Source organism: Lonchura striata, chromosome Z, assembly GCF_050655825.1.
Source record: "Lonchura striata isolate lonStrDom1 chromosome Z, ASM5065582v1, whole genome shotgun sequence".
Classification (NCBI taxonomy): domain Eukaryota; kingdom Metazoa; phylum Chordata; class Aves; order Passeriformes; family Estrildidae; genus Lonchura; species Lonchura striata.
The window spans coordinates 82,527,551-82,550,857 of NC_140740.1; the positions used below are offsets into that span (position 1 = coordinate 82,527,551).

The following is a 23,307-nucleotide window of genomic DNA, read 5'->3' on the forward strand; positions in this document are numbered from 1 at the left end:
ATCCACCTTTGAAAGTCAATATGGGACAATTTGGTACAGGCAATACCACTTCTTTGAATACCATTTCCACTTAAAAGGGGGAAACAAAAGAATAATCTTCCGGCCCACAGGACATCTTCATTCAGTTTAACAGTTTAGCAGGATCCAGAGTGACTAATGATAAGACATTGTTGCTCTTAATGTAATTTAACTTTGTTCATCTCTTCATTTGGGAGTATTTGTGATTAGCAATGTTTGATACAGAGTTCACTGCATAATTGGAGCTTGTCTCATACCCCAGAACTGTTTATTTATTTCAGTACCCAGAATCATATATTACACATAATTCCTATATCTCCTTCAGGGCTGGGACTGAGGTGGAGGGTTTTTTTGGGAGCCATGTTCATTTTCCTAAGGGACAATGTCTCTCCTTTGTGACACTCCTGTGTTCATTCAGACTGGACTTCAGTGACAGAGTACTATGGTTGAAGGCTGCATCAGACCTTGTCCTTGGCCAACAGAAAGCAGAAGATCAGCTTGAATGGTCAGCTGCTGCACCAGGCACTTGTGCAGTCATAGAGAGAACACAGAGGTCATCACATGGCTTTGCAATCTCCTTACATAAAAAAAATTCACTGTCCTGGAAGATCATCATCGTAAAATTGACCATGTCCATTCCTGGTACTGAGATGCTGTCTCCTGCTTCAGGAATTTTTTGTAGAAATTCATCATATAAGATTGAAAAATATAAGTAAGATTCCCTTCTCGTAGAGAAGACTTTTCCTGGAATGGCTGGGGAGTTTTCAGCTATGTACTGTGCGTGGAAAAGAACGCAGTATTTCCTGATCCTCAAACGAGGTTCAATGATTGTATTACCCAAACCTGCAGTCACCACAACAGTTTAGCTATTGAAATGTTCATCTTCTAGGAATGAGAATCTGGGGGTTTTAGGACTATTTTTGTGAAATTATATGGTTACTTTCCCCCATAGTGCTCAAATATTCATTGCGTTGATCAGAACCCTGCCCTGCCGTTTTGTAGGGCTCCATTGATGGTGAGCTCACAGTCATTTTGCAGCTGAGCTTGTCCTTAGGCCTTGCTTTTCCATTCTCTGTAGAATTCAGCTATCTGTTTCAAAATGTGAATGCCCCCTCTAGACATGCCATAGAATATCAATGTCAAAATCTGAGGTGCAGCTTTAGCAGTCTTTAGTAAAAGCAAGAAGAGCTGCTATCCCAATTAGCTATCAAGTTTATAAGTGATGTAAGGACTTTGAGTTTGAATCTGAGTGTTAAAAACCCCAAGTCAAATATGGTTTAAAGAAAACCTACAAGAGATAATAGTCAACAAGACTTAATCTTGAGAGTACTAGAAGTGTCCCAGCAGGACACTGTTGGAAGGGCCAGAATAAACATTTGTGAGATACCAATAGAAGTTACTCTAGGGGGATGATGTTTCTTTTATTTCTATCTCCTTCTAGATTTTTACCTGTTCACTAACCTGGAATTCTCAGTCAAATATCTCCATCCTTTACTGTCACCTTAATATTTGCTTAAAGCTCAGCATAATGTGGGGCTGACTGTCTACAGGTGATTCATTCCTGAGAATGGGAATGAATTCCTTCGGCACTTGCAACACTCTATGAGATGCAGCAGACACTTCTCAGCTGTAGTGCCAGCTTTGGAAATAGAGGATGTACATTTGGAAAACGCATTTTATAGTCATAGGTCTAACCAAGATCCTCCTGGGATGTAACAGGACTGGCAGAATATTGCCTGCAGCTACAAAATCTCCTCCAAAGGCTATCATAACTACAAAAAATTCTGTTACCTCCTTAGACTGTCAAAACAACACTCTCAGTGCAATGTGAATAACCCATTTCTAATGAGTTATGCAACAGTATATTGGAACTATTTCCATAGATGATATGGATTTAGGTTCACCTTGTGTTGCTTTATGCTCTGTGGCAATTGGGATATGCAAAACTTTCCTTAAATGCTGAACACACTGTCAGTGCCATTCATAAAAAAATGCAAACAGCTTTCAATACATAGGTCTTACATTACACAAATAGTCATAATATTGTAGGTAGTCTTCAAAATTGCAAGAAGTGTTTCTATATTCAATTACAGTGCAGTAATTTTTACTTTGCTTTTGAGTGTAACATCCTTACTTCCTAAGCATTTTATCATCCAAACACTGAAACTTGTGTCTAGGTGATTTCCCCTGTCATAAGCATGGCAAAGTATGCTGTGACTGGCAGCACAAGGTTTGGATTTCAGTGGTTACGCAACAACACATTGCACAGGAACCTTGTAGATATAATTTAAATATTGAGATAATAAAAATTCATCTGTCTGTGAAGCAAAAGTTTACTTGATTTTACATATTAAGCATGTGCTTAGCTTTAACACCAAAACAACAGGTCTTAGTGCCTAAAGCAGCTGTAAGATAGATTAATCTCTCTGCTTCAAAGGCAGAGATTTAGAACCCTTTGTCTGATCTTCTGTAGTACAATTTACTGTGAGACTTTTACAAGGCCAGTTATTTTTCTCTTGCTTGCTGACCAAATGTACATACAGTTTGCATTGTGATTTTCTGTGCATAGGAGTGAATGCTAGAATAACTTAGCAGAAAGTAGCTGAAATGTAAACGTATGCAGAATAGATTATTTTATAAAAAAAGAAACAAGCATGATATCACTGACCTACCCCCTATTAATATTTGGATACAAGGACAGTGAAATTCTTTTGTCACAGTTGTGCAGACAGACATAATATAGCAGACTCCTTTGGACATCTCATCCTACAAAAAATTCTCCCTCTGCAATAAAACCTAAAGCAGTGCCCACCTGGCTCATGAGGAGTGTCCCAGCACTTGCCAAATTCAACAGTTTTGAAACTGTGGATGTTTGGGATAGCAGTGGAAGTGCTATTCTTTATAGCCTGCCTTCTGTAGCACATGGATTTGGGGCACACCCGTGCTGCAGAGGTGATGCAGGGAAAGATTTCCTGCCGAACCATGACTGTAGCATGAGCTACATCATGTTTCTGTAAACTCCTCCATAGCAGAGGTTCATGCATGCAGCTGAAAAATATCCATTCTTCCCATCTGAAAACCATCTTGCAAAAGGGACCACAAATTCTAAGTGTTGTGCCTTATAGCCACACAAGTAGCTGCTTTGGAAAGACAGTTCAAAAAAGTTTTGTTTTCAGCGTCCAAGTCAGTCAGATGAGCATAAGGCCATCTCCTTCAAGATACTGGATACCTTTCTTCTAATAGGTTAAAGAGATTAAGGTTCATTACACTTCAGGATAATGCATTGTCTGAGACTGCTGAGATTGCTCTCCAAAGTCCTTAGTGCCATATTCAGAGGTACAAAAAGCCTAAGGGTTGGCTCATTTTATTGACACATCCGGTACAGCCAAGTGGTATAAACAAGACATGATTTTGACCTATTGCTCCATAAATCACTTGTTTCATCATCTCAGTGGGCAGTTTCCATATGCCCCCAGGCTGGAGAGGGTCAGGCAGGGTGTGGAGTGACTCATCTCCTGACATATTCACTCTTTGCAGAATCAAAGTTATCATCATCTGGCAGCAAGCAGCCGAGGTGAGCACACACTGTGTCATATGGCAGAAGGAAGGGTTAGTGGTGAAGGACATTTTTCATAACCTCCTACAAATCATTTTGCAGTCATCAACTTTGCACTGGAAAAATGGACTAACATATTTTGCTTTCCAGAGAGCAACTCTTCAGACTTAAGCTCTGATGCCCAGAAGTCTGTGACACATTGATGTTCACCTCAGCAAAGAGAGGAAAAAGAGCAGCCTGGATCTGCTCACCTCAGGGTTTTTGGGTTTTTTTCTCATTCTCTTTTTCTCTTCCTTAACTTTTATATCAATATCTATTTTGACCAGTGAACATATTCCTGTAACAATAATCTCCAGAGGTGACTCCGAGAGCAACATCTGTCTGTATGCCAGGGTCCTCTTCTCCATGAAGTTACCTGACAGAGATGCTTGTTGGTCACAACTGTACTTCAAGGGAAGTCTTGTCATCAGGGGTTTTAACAAATTGCTTTATAGTGTAATAGCATCACTTTTGGACAGCAAATCAGGGCTGACTCACAAATTCATCACAGGAATGTGCTTCTGGGTCTATAGTACTGCCTACAGAAGAAGGGAAAAGGTGACTGTCAGCAAAGGTATCATAGACTGGTTGAGGCATCTCACACTTTCCATATCTTTCTGTATATGTATCTATATATGTATTTATGTATCTACATATGGTAGAAGTGAAAATATTGGTTTTCCAAGGGGAAACCTACTCCTCAGCTACAAAAATAAGTTTCAGCATTAGAACAAGTACATAGCCATACTATGATCAGGTTCTGGTCAGATCACAAAAATATGTTAATCCTGTCCCTGAAGGGAATGAGGTATGCCTTTCATTTCAGCCAAAACAAGGTTGTGTCTGAATCATGAAGTACGGATGTAAAGAGATTAATCAATAGGTAGATGATATATTTATACACTTGATTTTATTTAATGCAGTAAAAATGCCAAGTAAAACAAATCAACTAAATAGTGCCAATGTATTAACTAAATATTATGGACTAGGTCTCTGTGTAGATTGTTATGGCTCTACTGGCAATGGTCATTAGCTACAAACTCTGGTGTTTCAGACTTCCATCAGAAATGAGCACTGGATCCTCTAGCCTGATGTGTAGCAAATGCTACCACATTCGTCTTCACAATCTGAACTCCTGTTCTGATTCAGCTGAAGGGGTTCTTATTTGGTAATGATTTAAAGTTCAGAGACTCCACAACCTCCTTTGAGTTGTCTTTAGTATTAAAATAGAAATTACTACAATTTAGAAAATAAAACTTCATTCTGAATCTGCCTTTTGTATTGAAGCACTGTCTGGGTTCAGGCCTTATTACATGGCTTACTACATGGCTTTTGTATTTTTTCCTTAGCAACTTAAGAAGCTTTTCATGCCTAGTCTGCTCTCAGCATCTTTTCTGCATTTCACTTTTCTTTCAATTGGCTGACAGTTGTTTAGGGCTAGACGCTATACCAGTTCAGATTTTCCTTTGCAGTACTATTCTAGACCTAGAGCTGTTTATCAATCTAACTTTTAGCCCCATATACAGTTGAGTCACACAACTGAAAGGGTGATGGTTGGGAAATAGCAGGTACTTCAGATGGAAGAAAGGAAAAAACTCACAAGTTAAGAAGAATGTAGGTGACCCCAAGTCCTTGATGGCTGTTACCAATATTCTTCCTTCGAAGGAAATACTTAACCTTAATTCATCCCTTACCTTTCTCTTTGCAAAATTAAAGAAACTTATTTTCAGTCTTTCCTGAGAGACAGATTTTCTGTATCTCGGATATTATTCTAGATTATTTTCCTGTACCTCCTAGTGTCCTTTTTAAAGATATGACTGAAAATAGACACTGCTTTGGAACAGTGGCAGAAAGTAATTATCTTTGTTGTCTTAGACTTTGCCATATTTCATACAAACATGCCATCCAATGACTTGCTTTAGCCCACTATACAAGACACCAAGCCCATCTCAGAAAATTGCCAACGGGCCTAGTTTTTATTCTGCCAAGGGTGATACTCTTTTCCATTCTGTTTTGGGAACAGTTTCGTTTACCTCCTCCCACTTCCAGTCTTCCTGAAGCCTCTGTTAGTTGCTAAGCCTGAAGTGGAAGGTTCAGCGTTTTATTTCCGTGCTTTTCCCCCATTTTGGCTCTGAACCATGGATAAGCTCATGAACTTTGGAATTAAAACAGTTAGCAGCAGGCAAGCATGTCATAACAGTCAGGTCAAAGCCACTCACAGAACTTTGCTCAGACTTGCAGGAATGAGGGAAACTGGGACCTCTTTGTCATGCTTTGAGCCTTTCTAGAAAGGTGTGTCTCTCCTCTTTGCCCGAACTTGAAAAATAGAGGTTGCACTGCAGTGCATTCAGTATACACACAGCGTGCTGTTTTCTTTTAAAGGGAATGTCAGAGCTAGAGTGGAGAAATGTGCCAGCAAAACACGGAAAAGTAAATACTTTTCAAATGCACTTTACCAGTCACCAAGACTTAATTTAGTTCTATGCATCTGTTCTCTGAGTGCATCTCTTTCTTAGAAAATTGAGAGGCAGGTAAGGATACAATACCAAAGAAGCTGTTAAAATATCAGCCTTTGCCAATCATTACCACATAGCTACACTGACAAAGATGAAGGTAATTGCAGTATTTGCATAGTGACAACAATGTGATGAGCGATTTACGGATATTTTCGCGTGCTGTGAGTCTCACCCTGTTCCCTTCTAGGTTAGGTTTCCAGTACTGGGACACTGCAGACTCTGGAAAGATGGATGCTGTGGTGTTTAAGAGACCACAGTGGACTGTCTAGGGTTTCAGTGTCTCCTCCAAGAAACATTTGGGAATACCAATGCGAACAGAAAGGTATTGCGTGGTTTATACAGTGGTTTTCAAATGTTTCACTAATTCCAGCATAGTACCTAGTGGCAGTGCCTTTACTGAATATTGGGTATGAAAAGAGATGAGGGGTTGCTGTTGTATCAAGACAAGATGCTGTTTGCACTTCACATGAACTGGGTCTGCAACCATCACATTTTAGACACTTTGTTCTCAAGATGCAGAGAGGACATGTAAGAATAATGGCAGCAAGATGTGACTGCTCCAAAGAGTGCCTGGGAAAACAGGTAACATAGAAGTTCAGAGAAACGAAGGAAGGCTAGTAGAGAAGGGTCATCAAGAACTTCACACGAGAAATCCTATCCAGCCATCCCATATGTTTCTGTGGAAGTAATTTCCTTTTGAGATTGTACCTTCTTGTCCAATATTACATCAGAAACAATACATTTCCTGCCTGCCTAGGTTGTTACTCACCTTCTGCCTGGAAAAATTAGTTTATACTCTTTTTTATTTTGGTTTTCCTCTGAACAATAGCTTGAATTCCACTGTTGCTATCCCATTACACCCACAATTTTTGTCAATACTCCTCTTAGGAGAAGATATTATGAAGTGTGTTTAAGTGGAGGCTGTGTCTTGTCACTTACTGGTTACAAAGTACTGCACTCTGTCAATCCCATTTTTGCTTTGGGAAAACTGCAAATAAAGTATTTACCCTACTCTTAACGAATTGTTTATGTTCTGTTCTCCTGAGTTCATAACAGTACCTATAATGAATTTGTAATAGTGTGCAAACGGCAAAGCAGATATTGCTCCCCTCCAAAGAGCATGACTATGGAGTATAACTAGCTAAGATCCTTGCAGTAATGAAACACAGCAGAATATAACATAATCCTGTTGATACACTGCATCCAGCAGAAGCTGGTTTAGGCTACTTATCACTTAAAATATTAACTTGGCAGTTCAATTGTGCAAGGAGCTGTGTAAACACATATTGGAGGTACCAAAGATGTGCATGCCAGGGAAGAGATAGGAGCCTGTTGAAGCTGAGGCAGATCTCAGAGTTGTATCTACAGCCAGTGGAACAGATTTACACATCTCTGCATTTACTCCATTGCTGGGAGCAGGCACTTTGTCTGAGGCATGTGCAGAGAACATATAGGTAGAACTTTGTCTACCTATAGCGATTTTGTCCATAATGATGATCATGGTGATAAAGCCAGGATTGACAGAGCTGTTTCTAGAAGCTACCAGCAGCATTACCTTTACACTCCTGGAACTTTTCTGTTGGTCACCATTTATACTGAGTCTCATGGCCAAATCCAAGCACTCTGAAAAGGCTAAGTACTCAGACATTTCTAACCCATCCTGGATTATTGTTTGAGCAGCTGCATGCGATGAAATTGCAGAATCTTATATGCTGTGTGCCACAAATAATCCTTTGGTGGCAGTCCATCCTGTCTTTGAATTGGTGCCAGCACATTAATCTTATTAGTACCAAGTACAAAACCAAATGCAAAGACTAGGTTTAGGTGTTGTGAGTTTGCTTTTGTAAATCAGCCCGTACCTGTGATGACTCAAAAGTTTAACAAGTATGCTTCCTTCAGTTTGTTTCTCATTGTATTTAAGAAATATGTGCATGTTATCTTAACACAGCTGGTGGTCTGTCAGTTTTGAGAGTGGTTAGAGGGCCTTGGAGAATAATTTTTTATGAGGAAAATGTTGTAGAAACCCTTCTGGGACTAGATTCAGCACTCCAAGTGCTCCTGGAGAGGCTAAGGAAAAAATGTGCAGGCTAAGAGATAAATAGTACTGGCAAGCCTGGGAGCCATTCCAGCCCTGTTCCCCACTGGCTACCAGCTTAGTGAGAGAACACATTTTAACCTTCTCACTGATGTCATAGATTGCTGTCTTCACTAATTTGGTGGACAACACCAAATCAGCATCTGCCCCAGAGGACCCCTGCAGACCCTCTCTCTCTGTCACCCAGCAGCCTGTAACCCTGCTAGAGAATTGCAGAGGTGATTTGGAGCTGAGGAAGCATCTACTCTGTGGTAAAATGCCTCCTACATGACTCACATAACCAGAAGAGAAAGCAAAGGACACAGACAGTTGTTAAAGAAGAAGGAAAGTCTTCAGTAGAATCAGAGATTAAAGTCAGAGTGAGGGAAAACAGGTGTGTGAACAAAGACCAGAGGGTGTGTTGATGTAACTGGGGATCTGTCTCTCAAAGCAGAATTGACTCATTGAGTATACAGGCTGAAAGGTGTACCTGAAGGGCATACAGCAGGTCCCAGCCCAAGGTTTTAGAGGCTGAAAGCATTTTCAATCCCAGTGAGAGGTACCCAGGGAAAGCTGAATGCAGAAAAATGGATGCTCATTGAAGAGGTCTCTCCCACATTACCCCAACACAACCATGCACTTTCCCACATTACCCTGGTAAGCCTCCATAAAAAAAGCTGTCATGAAGAACCAGCTACAGGTAATGTTTAAAGAAACAGTTTCATCTGGAAATGTGTTATAATAAAGCGTCTTGACTTCTACCTCATTCTTTTTAAACTGGGAGGTCTGTACTGATTGGTAGTTTGCCTCATTTGAACACCATGGGGTTTTATTCAGCAAAATGACAGGTTGAATATTCCAAAAGAGAGGTAAATAAGCTTTACCTGCAAAATGGAGATTTGTATCCCATAACACACTGCAAGGGAGCTAATGGATCATGGCAGAAGTCTAATTGAGCTGGGACCTCCAAAGAAGCACTCTAAGACAACTGGGGTTATGTACTGGGGAACAAACTGGGAGCAGGGGGACTGATGTGGCTGTGTGCAGCATTAGGCACCAAAATAGGTGTTAGAAATCTGTGAAGGGAGACAGAAAAGAGCTATAGAAATCACCCAAAGCCAGTAAAATTCCCTTTACTGTGGGGTTATTTGAGAAGCCTGGTCTATTTCATAAGTTGAAGGGAATCAACTTGACATCATTCTCTAAAGTATTACCTTTAGACATTATCACAGGCCTTTCTTCTCTGTAGTGAACCAAAGTAGAAGGAAGGAGGCCACTGCTAGGATTCAGAGCTACAGTAATTCAGACCAGAAAAAATGTGAAAAGATTTATAAAGAGTGAATCACAATTCACTGAGCAACATGTCAGATCTTTCTGTATTTGCAGACTTAGAAAAAGTCTGCAAATAATATAAGTAATACTATAATTCAGTTAAAATTTGCTAAAATTAAGTAGCTAACATGTGATCAAAGTAGATGATCCCTGTGATGTGCCAAGGTCCTTAGAAATAACATGTGCTTGGATACTATGGTAAGCGTTACAACTTTTAAACTGTTTTCTTACTAACCACTTATTCATTTGTGTAGAAAATAATTTTATGGCTTGAGCAGACGCATTGAAAGGATACAGTATCTGCTATGTTCTGCTCAGGTTTTGTAGTGAAAACCTGTCTTCTTGAAGAAATAACTAGTGAGGGAATGCAAGTTGCAAAGCTGCAAAGACTTGACAAATAAAAGCATGAAGCAGAAATTATTTCCAGACCATCAAATGCATTTCTGAATGTGTTTGTGCAGAAAAATCAATCTCATTTCTGATAAAATGACTGAAGTAGTACTGCTAGGAAATCTAGGGTATGAGTTGGAAAGCAAAATGTTTCCTCTTTTTATTCCTAATGCAGTACTTGGCAATGTTAAATTATACCAGTGAACATACATACAAAATATTACAATAGTCATAATGTGAGGGAAAAAATCACTATGCAGTGAGCTAAGTGACAGGAGGCCAACAAGTTTTCTTTTTTGCATCTCACAGTAACATTGCATATCTGAAAGCAGAGTTCTGTCACTCCATCAGTGTACATGTGTCTCTGTACTGATTCTGAAAAAGAGTAGGTTTGTTCTGAGTGCCCTCTGCATTGCTAGGGATGGATCTTGACACCAGAGTTTTCCATCTCTCTCAAATAAAAGCCTCATTTTGCTATGCTGAGTATAAAAAAGCTGATTTGTTTCTCCTCCTTCAAGGTTCAGTCAGAGCTTCTCTAAAGCCAGGGACCTCATAAAATGGGAAAGCTGGACAGGACAGAACGCACATCCAACCAATATGATTAATGCAACGTTCTCCCCTCTTATTCGTGAGAAGATGGCAGTTTATATACACTTCTGTATAGTTTACAGCTTACAAAGGCACTCTGATTGGCACACTAACATTGTTTTCCTTTGCCTAAAGGTGGTCAGGCTTTTCACACTACAGCTCTACTCTAATTCACACTCGGATAGCTCATTACTTTGTAGTTACCTTAACATAATTTCTGACTGTGCCACTACTGAATTCTCACTGCATCAAAGGCTTCGAGGCTCTGCCAAGGGCGCTTATCAGGCCTAGTCTGACTGGGGAGCTCAGTTCTCACTCCAGACATAAATCATGACCTCTCTCTCTCAGAAATTCTATAACACTTCTCCATTTTGGATGACCAGTGTTGGCTGTCTTTTCCAACCTAGTTAATTCCTGGTTCCTTGTGTAACCCTGGGACCAGTATCACAGGTTATAGAAAAGGGAAAAGGCAGAGAGGCCCTTCTGTAATTAGGTCCCAGTGGAGACTCTCAGTCCTCTCACCACAGTCCAGCTGCTTGTCAGCAAGTCCTGGCTTACTGTTCCCAACATGGCATCAGAGTGGGTGAGTCAGAAACTGCTGTGGATCCTCTTCCAGCATATGTTTTTTTTTACTTTTCCTCCCTGCAGTGTTCTTTTCCAGTATGCAGCTTCATTATCAGGGCAGAGAGAGAGGTCTGTGAGCTGCCTGCACTGAACCCTTAAGTTCATTAACTATTCTCCAGAGCAGTAGGTAGCAGTACAGGACTCATTTCCAGCTAGCAGAAGAAAAGCAGGAGGTCAGGAACAACTGAAGGTCAGTATCTCAGGCTGGAAGAGACAGCAAAAGTTTTAAATGCTTATTTCTGTAGATGGTTTTAGGGAATCACTCACACAATGGGACTTGGAGGAGTACTGGCTGTGTTGCTACTACACCATTAAAGCCTTCTTCTCTCAGCTACACCACAGTCATAATTTTAGATCTTAATGAGCCACCTTCCCCACGTACTGAATGGGGATTTCCTAACTACTTTTTGCATGACACTGACACTTTTGGGAAAGGGAGGCTAAGTCAGAGATAGCAGGGATAGTAAGGCAAAGCACAAGGACAGAGAGACCAGTAAAACATGATGTTACCATGAACCACCTCTTGTGAGATCTTCATCCCAGCTGCTCCTCATAGCAGCCCTTCCAGCTTCTACATTACAGTAAACCAAAGCCCAGGGAGGAGGCTGGTTGTGTTAAAAGGTCCTTGGCTGAGGTGCCGTGTAAAAGAGACCCACTGCAAGAAAATAGCAACACATCTGAGCTGTGACACTTGCGAGTGTGACAATTCTCCTGCAGGCACACAAACTCACCTTTTTCCCTGTTTTCATCCTGGGCTAATGAGTGTGTGGATTCCATACAGATGGCATGATACACAGAAATTGCAAAATGACAGTGTACTGATGCTTCTGGGGAGTTTGAAGATGTGCCATGCCTTTAGCATTTATCAGCAGAGAAGTGAAGGAAACCCTGGCCCAGGTTTTATGACTCTTGTTGGCTTCCATTACAGCACAACTACATAAGACAGCAGAGAAAAACTTTACATGGCTTGCTTGTATGTCTTTGCCAGCTGGTCTCAACCAGGGCATCTACTGTCAAATTAGATTTTTAGGCCAGGTCTGTAATATGATCACCTGTTCTCAGCTACCTGGGAACCTTTTTCTCTTCTGTTTGATGAAAATTACTTTTCCTAACAGAGCCATCACTGCTCCATATTATTGACCAGGAGAATGTGGCTATGAATAATCTCTCTCAGCAGCATGGCATGCAAGTAACAAGAAATTGCCAAAGGCAATAGGCCAGGTTTGATGGAGCTTCTATCAAACTGGTTTAGGGGAGGGTGCCCCTGCCCCTGCAGGGGATTGGAACTAGATAATCCCTAAGGTCCCTTCCAAGTCAGTCTATGATTTTATATTGGTTGAAGAATCTGTATTCTCCTACCAAGCAAGCAAAGCATGCAGTGTCTTCCCTTTTCACAGTGTTGAGAAAGCAACAACTGCATTAGGGCTGCTTTGAAAGGGACATTTATCTGTTCAGTGTGCACACATTGTAATGCAGAATTTTATGGTGAGAAACGAAACTTGTATGTTTTCCTGTTCCTCAGGATGTCCTCTCTGTGGCCTGAAGCACTGCTACCCTGTCTTCTTACCTTTTATTAGCCTGATGACCTACTGGTTTTCCAAGAAAATTTTTCCTCTCAGTCACAGAGAAAGAGAGCTCCCCAGGGACATATACCAGTATCTTTACCAAATCAGCATCCTAATGTGGGTTTCAGCCGTAAAAGGATCTTTTTACATCCATGAGATCATATACTACACAAAGTTCAAGAGGAAGTTTGTTACTTAAATGAATTAATTTCATTTAATTAATTCAAATGCATTTCAATAACTCTTAGTGTAACTGGCAAGAACTAGTTAATCAGATGCTGAGGGATTTTTTGCACGTTTCTGCAGTTATAGATATTTCAATACTCTAAAAAGAATGACTTCTGGAACTTGCTTGTTGTGTTCCAGTAGATTGCCCGTGTCCTGCAAAAAGGAGGAATTACAATATCATTACAATATTCTCAATTAAGCTGAATGTAAAATTTTGTGAATTCCTCAGAAGCTCGGGGGCCTGAGCCCATAAAGTTAAAGAACCACAAATTTTTTCTGTTTGCATAAACTGAGCAAAGGATGTCTTTGCAACTGAGAAGCTGAAAAGACGTGTCTCAGTTTCTTAGTGTCTAACACAGTATATGCTATCAACCCAGACCTACAGAAAATGTTCCTCCTAACTCAGGAAGTTTTAAAGTGTGGGGGAACCACAACATTGCTGGTCATGTAGAATCTTCTATCAGCTGTTTACTGAAAAAGAGATCTCATGGAAAGAAAAGTATACTGGAGTAAAATATACAGCCATGCTCATTACACAAATTGGACAGAGCTGTTGGCTATAATTCAAAAGTAATAAATAACTTAAAGTTAACAGGGCCTTCAAATTTTGCTAATACCTTCATGTCACCAGTCCAGCAATATCCTAAATGCTGCACTTCAATGCAATTACTAGCAACTACCACAATATTTTATGAGAATACTCCTGTCAAAATATGGTGCATACTTTGGCACTCCTGATTTTTTTGAGAAGTACTTGACAAGGTTTCAATTTCACTATGCTTATTTTGATGCTTTTGAGTGCTGCTACATTACTAAAAAGCCATTTTAAGCACAACAGATCTTGCCAGGAGGGAATTTCCATCAGTAATTCATACCTAAATGTTAATAATTGCTCTCTGTTTATGATATTACTAATGACTAAACCCTGGTTGTTAGGCTGGTTTTTAATCAACCTCTATTGCACTTTTGGACAGAGAACTGAAACTGACTTCTAGCTTGAAAATCTCCTTCCTTTTCTATATTACATTAGTGGGGGGAAAAGTAAATCTGTGGCTTCAAACAAACTATGTTTATGACCAAAAGGAAAAAAATTACAACTGTGCTGAGGATTTGTCCAGACAAGTTAAAGCAGAGGCGTATTGACTTTTCCTAGTGTTCTTTTCCCCCACATCTGCTCCCGAACATGTTTGCTTTAACCTGACAATATTGTCACAGGGGGAGAAGCAGAAACAGTGCCAGAGAGGTGGGCTGGCAGTGATGTTTCCACACAACTGGAATGATTTCCTTGTGAATCACCCACCTCACGAATGAAAAGTACCCATCCCCAGCATGGAAGGTGGAGAGGCAAGAGGAAAGACAAAGTACTCCTTGCTACTGCCTCTCACAATGGAAACACTTTGTGCTTGTTGTTGATCACTCAGTGACTATAGGAAAGGGGATTCACTTTTATCATAGGTTCATTCTTCACACCATTGGCACAGAGGCAAGCTATACATGGACAGATTTGGAGAAGACTTCCATGGTTCCTACTGTGCTTATTAGATATTTACTGTTGTTAGATATTTATATATTATTGGATAGTTACTATTGTTAGATATTTATTATTAAATATGTATATTAGTAGACCTTTAGAATAGAGACTTGACAAGGTAAAGACATTGTAATGCCTTTAAGGGGGGAATGATGTTGTAAGTTTTAGTTTTCATATTTTCCAGATTCTCTACTGCCTTATTACGTAACTCTGTACTACTTTAGTATATAACTCTGAACTTCATATAAAGTGTTAGCAAGTTCTCTTCACAGTTTTGTTAGGCAAAACAATCCTTTTCCACCCAAGAACCAAGGACACCATTGCAGCTTCTGGCCCAAAAAATATGAACAGTGAATTGAGGAGAGCAATCTGGGGCGATGGGACTTCACAACCTGAAGCTGTAATTGGACAATTAACCCCAATATCTAAATGGACCAAAACTTATAAAAGTGTGAAAATTAATTACATGCTTCCTATTTTGGGTCTGTCTTAGGTGTAGCCCTGCCAGGCCCTTGTACTGCCCAAGGTGAATCCTTTGAAGCCTTTTTAATAAATACCTACTTTATTCCTTTAACACTGTCTAGCCTCTATTTCAGGTAGCCTCTCTAGGCACCACATGAATATTAGTATTCAGTTCTTCAGTAAGGAAACCCCTCAGAAGGCTTGTTTCCTGGTTGCACCTCTAATGGCTCTGCTCCTGGGACAGCAGGAAAAGTGCAGGAGCAGAGCATGGTGCTTTGTGGATCTTTAATCTCACCCTGATTTCCCCTTCCCATGTGTCATCTACAGTTCCCTGCTCCCTGGTGCCCTGAGATCAGAGCAATGGTGAACCAAAGACCTTGTGTTTTGTCTGTGTCTTGGCTTGTGTAAGTTACAGAATATATTTTTGAGAAGAAGAAAATTTGTGATGTAGATGGAATTTTCAACTCCAAGCCTTCAATTCATCATTAAGTGCTGGAAGTAGACAGAAGAGGGAAGATGATGATCTACAGGTTGAAGTTACAGTTTTGAATAATTATACAATCTGTCCTGCAGCACAGGCTCTCTCATGCAACTGTCACTTCATCAGCAGCATAGCAGAGAAATCAGAAAATTAATTCATTCATTACAGACTATCAGCTAAGAGCCAAAATCCTCCACAAACAATACATGAATTTGGTACTGGACTGTTCTTCAGCAGTATCAAATACTGCCACTCTAGCACAAGCCCTTTATTCCTGCAGGAGACAGAATTCAAAATCCAGAAATGTCACACAAATATTTTTAATTTTTTCTTGAATTCAACTTTCACTGAATTAAAAAATACTGCACTGTTACAGACATGCTTTTGTTCATACAAACTATGTAACACAAACTATATAACACTGTAAAAACCCTACCTTTTTTCCTATCCCAAAAATGCGTGTTTAAAAAAAAAAAAGCTTTAAAAAACAAAAATAATTTAAGGAGCAACAAAACCCCAGAAAATATTGCTGCTAACACTGGTCAACATGGAATTGTTTCCCAAGGTCTGTCTAGAGGATTGGGATGAACAAAGGTATGAAAGAAAAAAGGTAATACATAAACTAGGATGTAAATATCAGAACAAAACATCAGATGTTCTTGTGGATAGTCTACAGTGTCTAGGGAGGTCTTAATGTTTGAAAAATATAAAGAAGCAGATCACTCTGTAAAGCAAACAAGAAGCAAGATTTTTTCTGTTTTGCATAGAACAATTCTTGGAATGTTTCTTACGTAATAATAAAACCATTAAGAAGGAAGCAAAAAAAAAAAAATCCAGAAATAGGCCAGTAGGCAGCTTTTGAACTTCTTTTTGCATATATTTTCTGAAGTATTCCAATGTGGATAGGTAGTTGAATTAAAATATTTGATTTTAATGTGTTGAGTTTAGATGTTCCTCTTAAATTGTTATGGAGAGACTACCAAGCCTTGCACAGGCCATTAGTTACCAGCTGCTGCTTGTGTTGTTGCATGTGGGCACCTGTGATAGAGCCAGAGTAGTCTGAGGAGCATCAATGATTCCAGAGCCCTGGAAGCAGCAGTAAGGGACTCTGGAGCACCAGCAGTGTTTTCATGGATCCTCACAGTCAAAGGGAAGGTGTTTGAAAGGGCAAATCAATCTAGTAGATCAACAAATGGTTACAGGCTGGTACCACAGTCAGGGTTTTGGCTTCTTGGACCACGTGAATCACCCTGACAAACAGGCTGTGCTGAGGGCTCGTGGGGTCTGTCTGTCAGAGAAGGGGAAGAGCACCTTCAGCCATAGGCTTGCCAGGCTGGTGAAGAGGGCTTTAAATTCAAGGTGTCAGGAGATGGGAACCTCAGTCCCTCGTGGTCCTTCCAGTCTGAGGCTTACTCATCAGTGACCTGGAGGCAGGGACAGAGCGTACCCTCAGTGAGCTCCCTGACACACAGAACCAGGAGGAGGGACCAATGCCCCAGAGGGCTGGGCTGCCATTCAGTGAGACCTGGACAGGCTGGAGAGTTGGGCAGAAAAGCATCTGAAATTCAACAGAGATAAGTTCAGGGTCCTGCACCTGCAGAGGAACAACCCCAGGTACCAGCACAGGCTGGGGGTGACCTGCTGGGAAGCAGCTCTGTGGAGAAGGACCTGGGGGTGCTGGTGGACAACAAGCTGTCCATGAGCCAGCAGTGTGTCCTGGGCCCAGGAAGGCCAATGGGATCCTGAGGAATAGGAAGAGCATTGCCTGCAGGTTGAGGGAGGTGATCCTGACCCTCTGCTCAGCCCTGGTGAGGCACATCTGGGGTTCTGTGTCCAATTCTGGGCTCCTCAGTTCAAATAACTACTACAGAAGGCCCAGCAGAGGGTTGATGAGACAACCAGAGCATCTCTCTTACAAGGAAAGGCTGAGGGAGCTGGGTCTGTTCAGCCTTGAGAAGAGACAACTGAGAGGGGACCTCATCAATGCAAACAAGTATCTGAGGGTGTCAGACGTTGGACCCAGACTCTGCCTGGTGGTGCCCAGCAACAGGGCAAGGACCAGTGGGCACTGACTGAAACACAATTCGTTCTATACAAAGGTGAGGAATAACGTCTTTATTTTGGGAGTGACAGAACACTGGAACAGATTCCTGGGGAAGGTTGATGCATATCCTTTGAAAATGTTCAAAATCCACCTGGATGTCATCCTGGGCAATCTGATTTAGCGGGGGGTTGGGCTAAAAGATCTTCAAGGTTTCCTTCCCCTTCCAGTGATTTCATGGTTCTGTGATTATGTGAAATGTTGTAAGAGCACTCTCTTTCTTCTGTAATAATTTTTAGTAGCTTGAAACAAAAACATTTTTTCAATTTTTATCCATGCATGTGTTTTCCAATATTATGTTTTTCAGGTTCAAGTGCACATCTGATGGGATCAGGCACATGGTTTGATTTTGTATTAACTTTTAACAAGAGGCTGTTCAAAGCATTTGTCTTTAAGTCAGCTTTGGCATATATGCTTTGTGTATGCAAACAGGACTTCTTAGCTGGATTTCCTAAATCCAAAAATCTATAGATAAAAATCTGCCAACAAAATTTTGTTTTGTGAAGCTTTTGATATGAATTCTGATGCAATATACTGATATTGAAGCTTCTGGGTGGAAAAAATATTTTAATCCTGAAGCAGCAGAGGGAGCTATGCCGACACAATCAGCTGCGTTCCCAGGCTTCTGCAACTGTGAAAGGAGACTTTTGTTTGTATGCTGCCTTTTCCTGACATCTGTAGAGATTAATGTGTTTGGAATATACTAAATTATGATACCAGCCTCAGGGAGCAGGTAATCTGAGAGTTAAGCAACAAGATCAAAAAGTAAAACAGGACAAAACATTCAAATGCTCTTAGGTAATAAAACACCTTGCAGTTCAGTGGGATGCTTGCTTTTCAGGAACTCTAACATTTTTGGAAATCACATTTTTATTTCAAGAATGTGGGGAATTCCAGTCATTTATCTGGGAGCCCATACTGGCCTTTGAACCATCACCTACATCTTCCTACTTCTTCATCATGACAATGGCACCAACTCACAAAGCTTTTTGCCATCTCCCTAAAACATACATTCTACTGCTCTGAGGTGTAAGCATGCATTGACAGCAAGACACATGCTTAAACACATGGTGGAAAAAAGAAAGCCTGTTAATGTGAAGTGGTAAATCTTTTGGGAGTGAAATATCTGGTAAAGCTTTCAAGCCACACAGACTCTTTACATGTTGTATGATTTTAAATGCGCGTGATGATCTCTGTGTGTGGATTTGTATATGTTTAAAAAAAAAATCTCATGAAGCTATGTAACAATATACATATACCTCTCACTACCTTGCTTCCCACCTCCCCCCTATTGCCCCTGCAATTTGAAGGCTAGCAACCAGCAAGGGAAATATGCAAAAGCAAAAACAGTGTCTCAGAGGTCACTACAGAAGTATTTGGTTCTCAGTTCTACAGAGAGAAATTGACCAAAGCAAAGAAAAAACTAAAGAAAACAAAGCCTTGTGGAAACTATGAACTTTAATTATATATATATATGGAAATTACTTGATTGAATTTCAAGTACTTCTCACAGTGGTATAGAGGCCAGAAAAACTGACTATTTACTTTGTATAGAATTATAAAAACATTGGTTTGTAATTTTGTTCAGTCAGACCATTTTAGTATTAAATTATTTGTTTTTTTTACTCAATGCATCACAAAGTCAGGGAATTACAGAGAGAAAAAGGAGACCTCCCAAGGTGCCTACCAAACAGATCTTTTTCTGAAGCATTTCCCTGAATTTTTTCAAAGTTGAGGGGCAAGATGAGGACTCGTATCACTGCAGGCAGGAAGAGCAGGAACATGTACATGGGGACCCATGTAACCATAGCTATGAGGGTGTTTTGATCCCACTGCTGAAGACCTGTCCATAGCTGAAGGTCCCTTCCATCATTGCTCTTGACAGTTGGTCATACAGGTATTGAAATGGAAGAATTGAAATACTGCCTCATGCTTGACATGGGAACCAATCTGAAGCCTACCAAAGGGCACATGGTCGCCCTTCCAGTATTGTGACAGGACTCACAGTAAGATAGTTAAAGGACCAGATGCTTTATTTGTTTAGCAAATTCATGTTTGCCATCCTGGTTCCCCTCACCATCACTTTCTCTCTGTTAATTCATACTTGTGTCAGCTAAATGTGAAATCTCCTGAAATCAGACACTTAGCAGCTCCATACAGGCCACCAGCAGTGTGAATCATGTCCCCAGACTCATCTCTCAGATACATTATTCTTTATTGGAAATGGAAATCTTCTCATGTTGTGAGAATCAAATGCCACAATTCTAAATGCAAGCTTGGGTACTCCCTTACAAATGACCTCACTTTTTTTGTTTGTATATTTATTTTTTGAGAAAAATAAATGGTTTATAAAACAGATATACTGAACAATGCAGTTCATTTGAACTTTAGCTGTACCAAACTTTCTAAAGAAAAGTCTGAAATACTGACACAACTCACTACAGCAGAGATTCAGTGGCCCTCAAAATCTTTACCATCCAGTCAATAAACAATAGATAAAATCAATAGTAAATGTCAACAGTGTATTTTCATTACATACAAAAAAAAAAAAAAGATTAAGTAGTTAGGATTGACATAACTAGGTAAACACTGCTTGGTAGTAAGTGGTGAAAAAGCTTATGGGGCTTTTGGTAAGTGGCTGAATTTCTTCATCATCCATGTATAGACAGACAGATAGGTATGGGCATGAAATGGATGTGAGGAGGAAGGGGGGAGGGTTCCTTCCTCTGGTGAGGAAAAAATGTCAGCAAAACCCATTTTGAAGAACGCTTTTTTTTTTTCCTCTGATACAAAAGTACCAACTATAGTTATGTAGATCTATATTTTCTATCCTGGGGCAAGGCAAGAATTGCAACTTGAAGCCCCTCTACATTCTACAGATCCTGTCAAAAGCTCTCAAATATTGTTTCTCTCTGAGTAAAAAGAAAGCTGCAGTTTTCAAGTAGTTACTAAAAGTAGACGGAGTTTTAGCAGAAGCAATGCATATTCTTGAGCATGTAATGATGTTGCCATCACTGGAAATTCTGGTGTGTGAAATGACAGAAGTCAAGCCAGATGTTTGGTTTTTCTGGAAGGCGTGATGCCTTTAAGGTAGCCTTTGCTAGAACTGAGGTTAGTTATGTAGGGCAAAGATTTCAGGTCCTCCTTCAGAGGGTGAGAACACTAGTTGTACAAATATGAAAAGGTTCTGAGTTCAAACATTAGCATACTTACCACAAAAAAAAAAAAAAGTGGATTCTTCACAGTTTACACACAGCTGGTCTGATACAAATGGCAATGTAACGATGAGTGTTTGCCTTAACAAACTTCAAGGATACTCTTTGCAATATTTATGTGATGGACATTGAAGAAGCATCCTTTGAGACTGCTTGGAAACTTGCTAGCCTTAATTTTTTCTTATACCTAAATTCTTAATCATAATGAACCATTGACCTTTTTTGACATGCCACAGCCTCCCCTTGTCTTGGTTTGGAAAGACAGGTGTCTGCTAAGGAAGGCAGGAGCCTACCCTGAAATGGAAAATGATGTAAACCCCTTCCCTCCAAATTGTTATAAATTTGAAATTAAGGGGGGCTCTCAAGCAAATATATGGGAGCAGGAATAAAAGTTCTTTATTAGGGAAGAAATTTTTTTAAGAAATGAAATGAACAGTGAAGTGAACCAAAACAACACTGACAGAGTCAGAATACAACCTGATACCCTGCTGGACAGGGTTTTGGTAGCAGTCCAATTGGGAATTATGGCTGCAGTCCTCCTGGAGAGGCAGGTGTGGTTCTGTTAGACCAGTGATCCTGTAGAAAAGGGTGTAATCTTCCTGCAGTGGAAGAAGCAGCTGTTCCTCTAGGAAATCCAGTACAGGAAAAGCTGTATATCCAAGATTATATCCAGGTAGGAATGCTTGGCTCCTCCCTCTGGGCAGAGCATCTCCCAGTGGTGTGTTACAGTTCTTACCACACACACAGTGACATTCAATAGACCATTAACAGCAGATGTCTCCCCTGAGAGAGGTTTGGTTGTGGAAGAGATAAAGAAAACTGCTCACTTAACAGAAGACAACTGCCATACAGACGGGAATAGAATAAATCTTGCTTCTCAATCTGGGACACACTATAAAGAGATTTATTTGTAACCTTTAAAATAATGTGTGGATGAAGAAGGAAACACTTATTTTGGTCAACCATCAGACAATTAGACTGAAATCACAAGGAATAAGAGCGTGTAGTTATGTAGTTTGACTGAATTCTAATATAAACATCATCTACCCTCCAAGGATGCATTTTCAGGGGAAATTGAGATGGTACCACACAACATCCAAAATTTTAATCTCTTTATCTACACTTCTCAGTTGGGAATTTCTTTATATTTCATTAATGAAAATTCCATTTTCATTAAATCACAGATTTGCCATTTCTTATTAGAAAAACAATTAACTACTCTACTGTGCCTTGCAAAAAGCGTTCTTCTCTGAGTTGGTTTTAAAAGGTTATAAAATGTTGAAGGTGCTGACAGCATCTAGATGGCACAATATTGTCCCACATTTTGAGAGTTTAGCTATTTTCATTCTCTATGCTTCTCATGAAAGGTCTCTACACTTCTATAGGTTACAAGTGTTGAGCTACCAGAACAGCCTAAAGGCAGATAACCACAAACTGAGAGTTCTCCATTTGAGGAAACACAATATAACACAGGCACACCTGGAAACCAGATAGACAGTGCTGCCTGCAGTTCATCCTGCTGTGGCCAGGTTGGGTACCTTCATAGCACAAGGATACTTCTGTAATTTTTGGTCAGGGTGCCATGTTTTGAAGGAAGAACAGGAATGTTACTAATAAAGAATTTTGTCAGGGTTTCTGGGAGAAGCACACCCTAGGTTCCTTCTGGTGCCACTGAACTGGTGTTTCAGTTGCTGGCACAACTTTCAAGTGATGCATCAATGCAGTCTGTGAGTCTGAGACAGTGGGGAAAGCATGAGGAACTTTCAAAAGCAAATATAAAATTCCCAGTGTTGCAAACACTTGGGAGCATAGTGAGGAATCATCATTGCGTGATTTGTTTCTCTTCTCCATAAGTATTTGGTATGCAAGTAATTCCAATCTTATGAGCCTTTCCTTGGAAATTCTTCTTTTGCTTATAATTGACCTTCACTACTGATACAGAGGATCAGATCTGAGGTCCATTAAGCGAAGTACCTTTACTTCAGGTGACCAAGTTTAATAAGGCAATAGTAACAATCTGTATGCCAGCTCCAGAAGTAAAGTCAAAGTAATATCCCAAAGCATATGGGGCAAGGCCTTCACAACACAACAACCTGCTGATCCTGGACAAATAATCAGAAAATATAGTAATGGGTTAAACTACTCCCTTTAGTGTTTTTGAAGGCCTGCTCTTTTTTCTCCCCAAAGCCAGTTAAGGAAATCAACAGGCTTTGGAGGAGTTTATCTCCCTTACATTTTTTTAAGTTTTTACTTGGCCATTACCCTGAGAGATACAAATTATTTCTAACATTCTTGCCTCATCTAGTGAGCTAATGAAGGTGGAGGCAGTGGCACTGCTCTTTCGGGTGCTAAAATTACCCTCTTACCATGCCTCCTTCAACCACAAGAAGTCCCTCAGCTACTCCAGGAAGCAACAGAGATGTACCAAGTAACACTGAGAATAAAGGCAATGTTGATCAAGGCTGAATCAGCTATGGGTGCAGGAATTTGCATTTGCTCTTCTTGATAGATGAAAAAGTAAGCTCAGAATGTGACAATGCTTGCCAGGTTTAGAGGAAAGGTGTGAAGGTTGCACCATGCCTTGCCT

At 40.2% G+C, this 23,307-nt stretch overlaps 1 long non-coding RNA gene across 1 annotated transcript in view; it reads left to right on the top strand.

Annotated features, from left to right (window-relative positions):
- The window catches only part of LOC146763910 (uncharacterized), a 242,467-nt gene that overhangs the window by 192,411 nt on the left and 26,749 nt on the right, over positions 1 to 23,307 (top strand). The window contains exon 3 of the long non-coding RNA XR_014951715.1: positions 1 to 23,307. This exon is cut by the window's left edge and continues 21,546 nt beyond it; it is cut by the window's right edge and continues 26,749 nt beyond it. This is a non-coding gene — a long non-coding RNA (uncharacterized LOC146763910).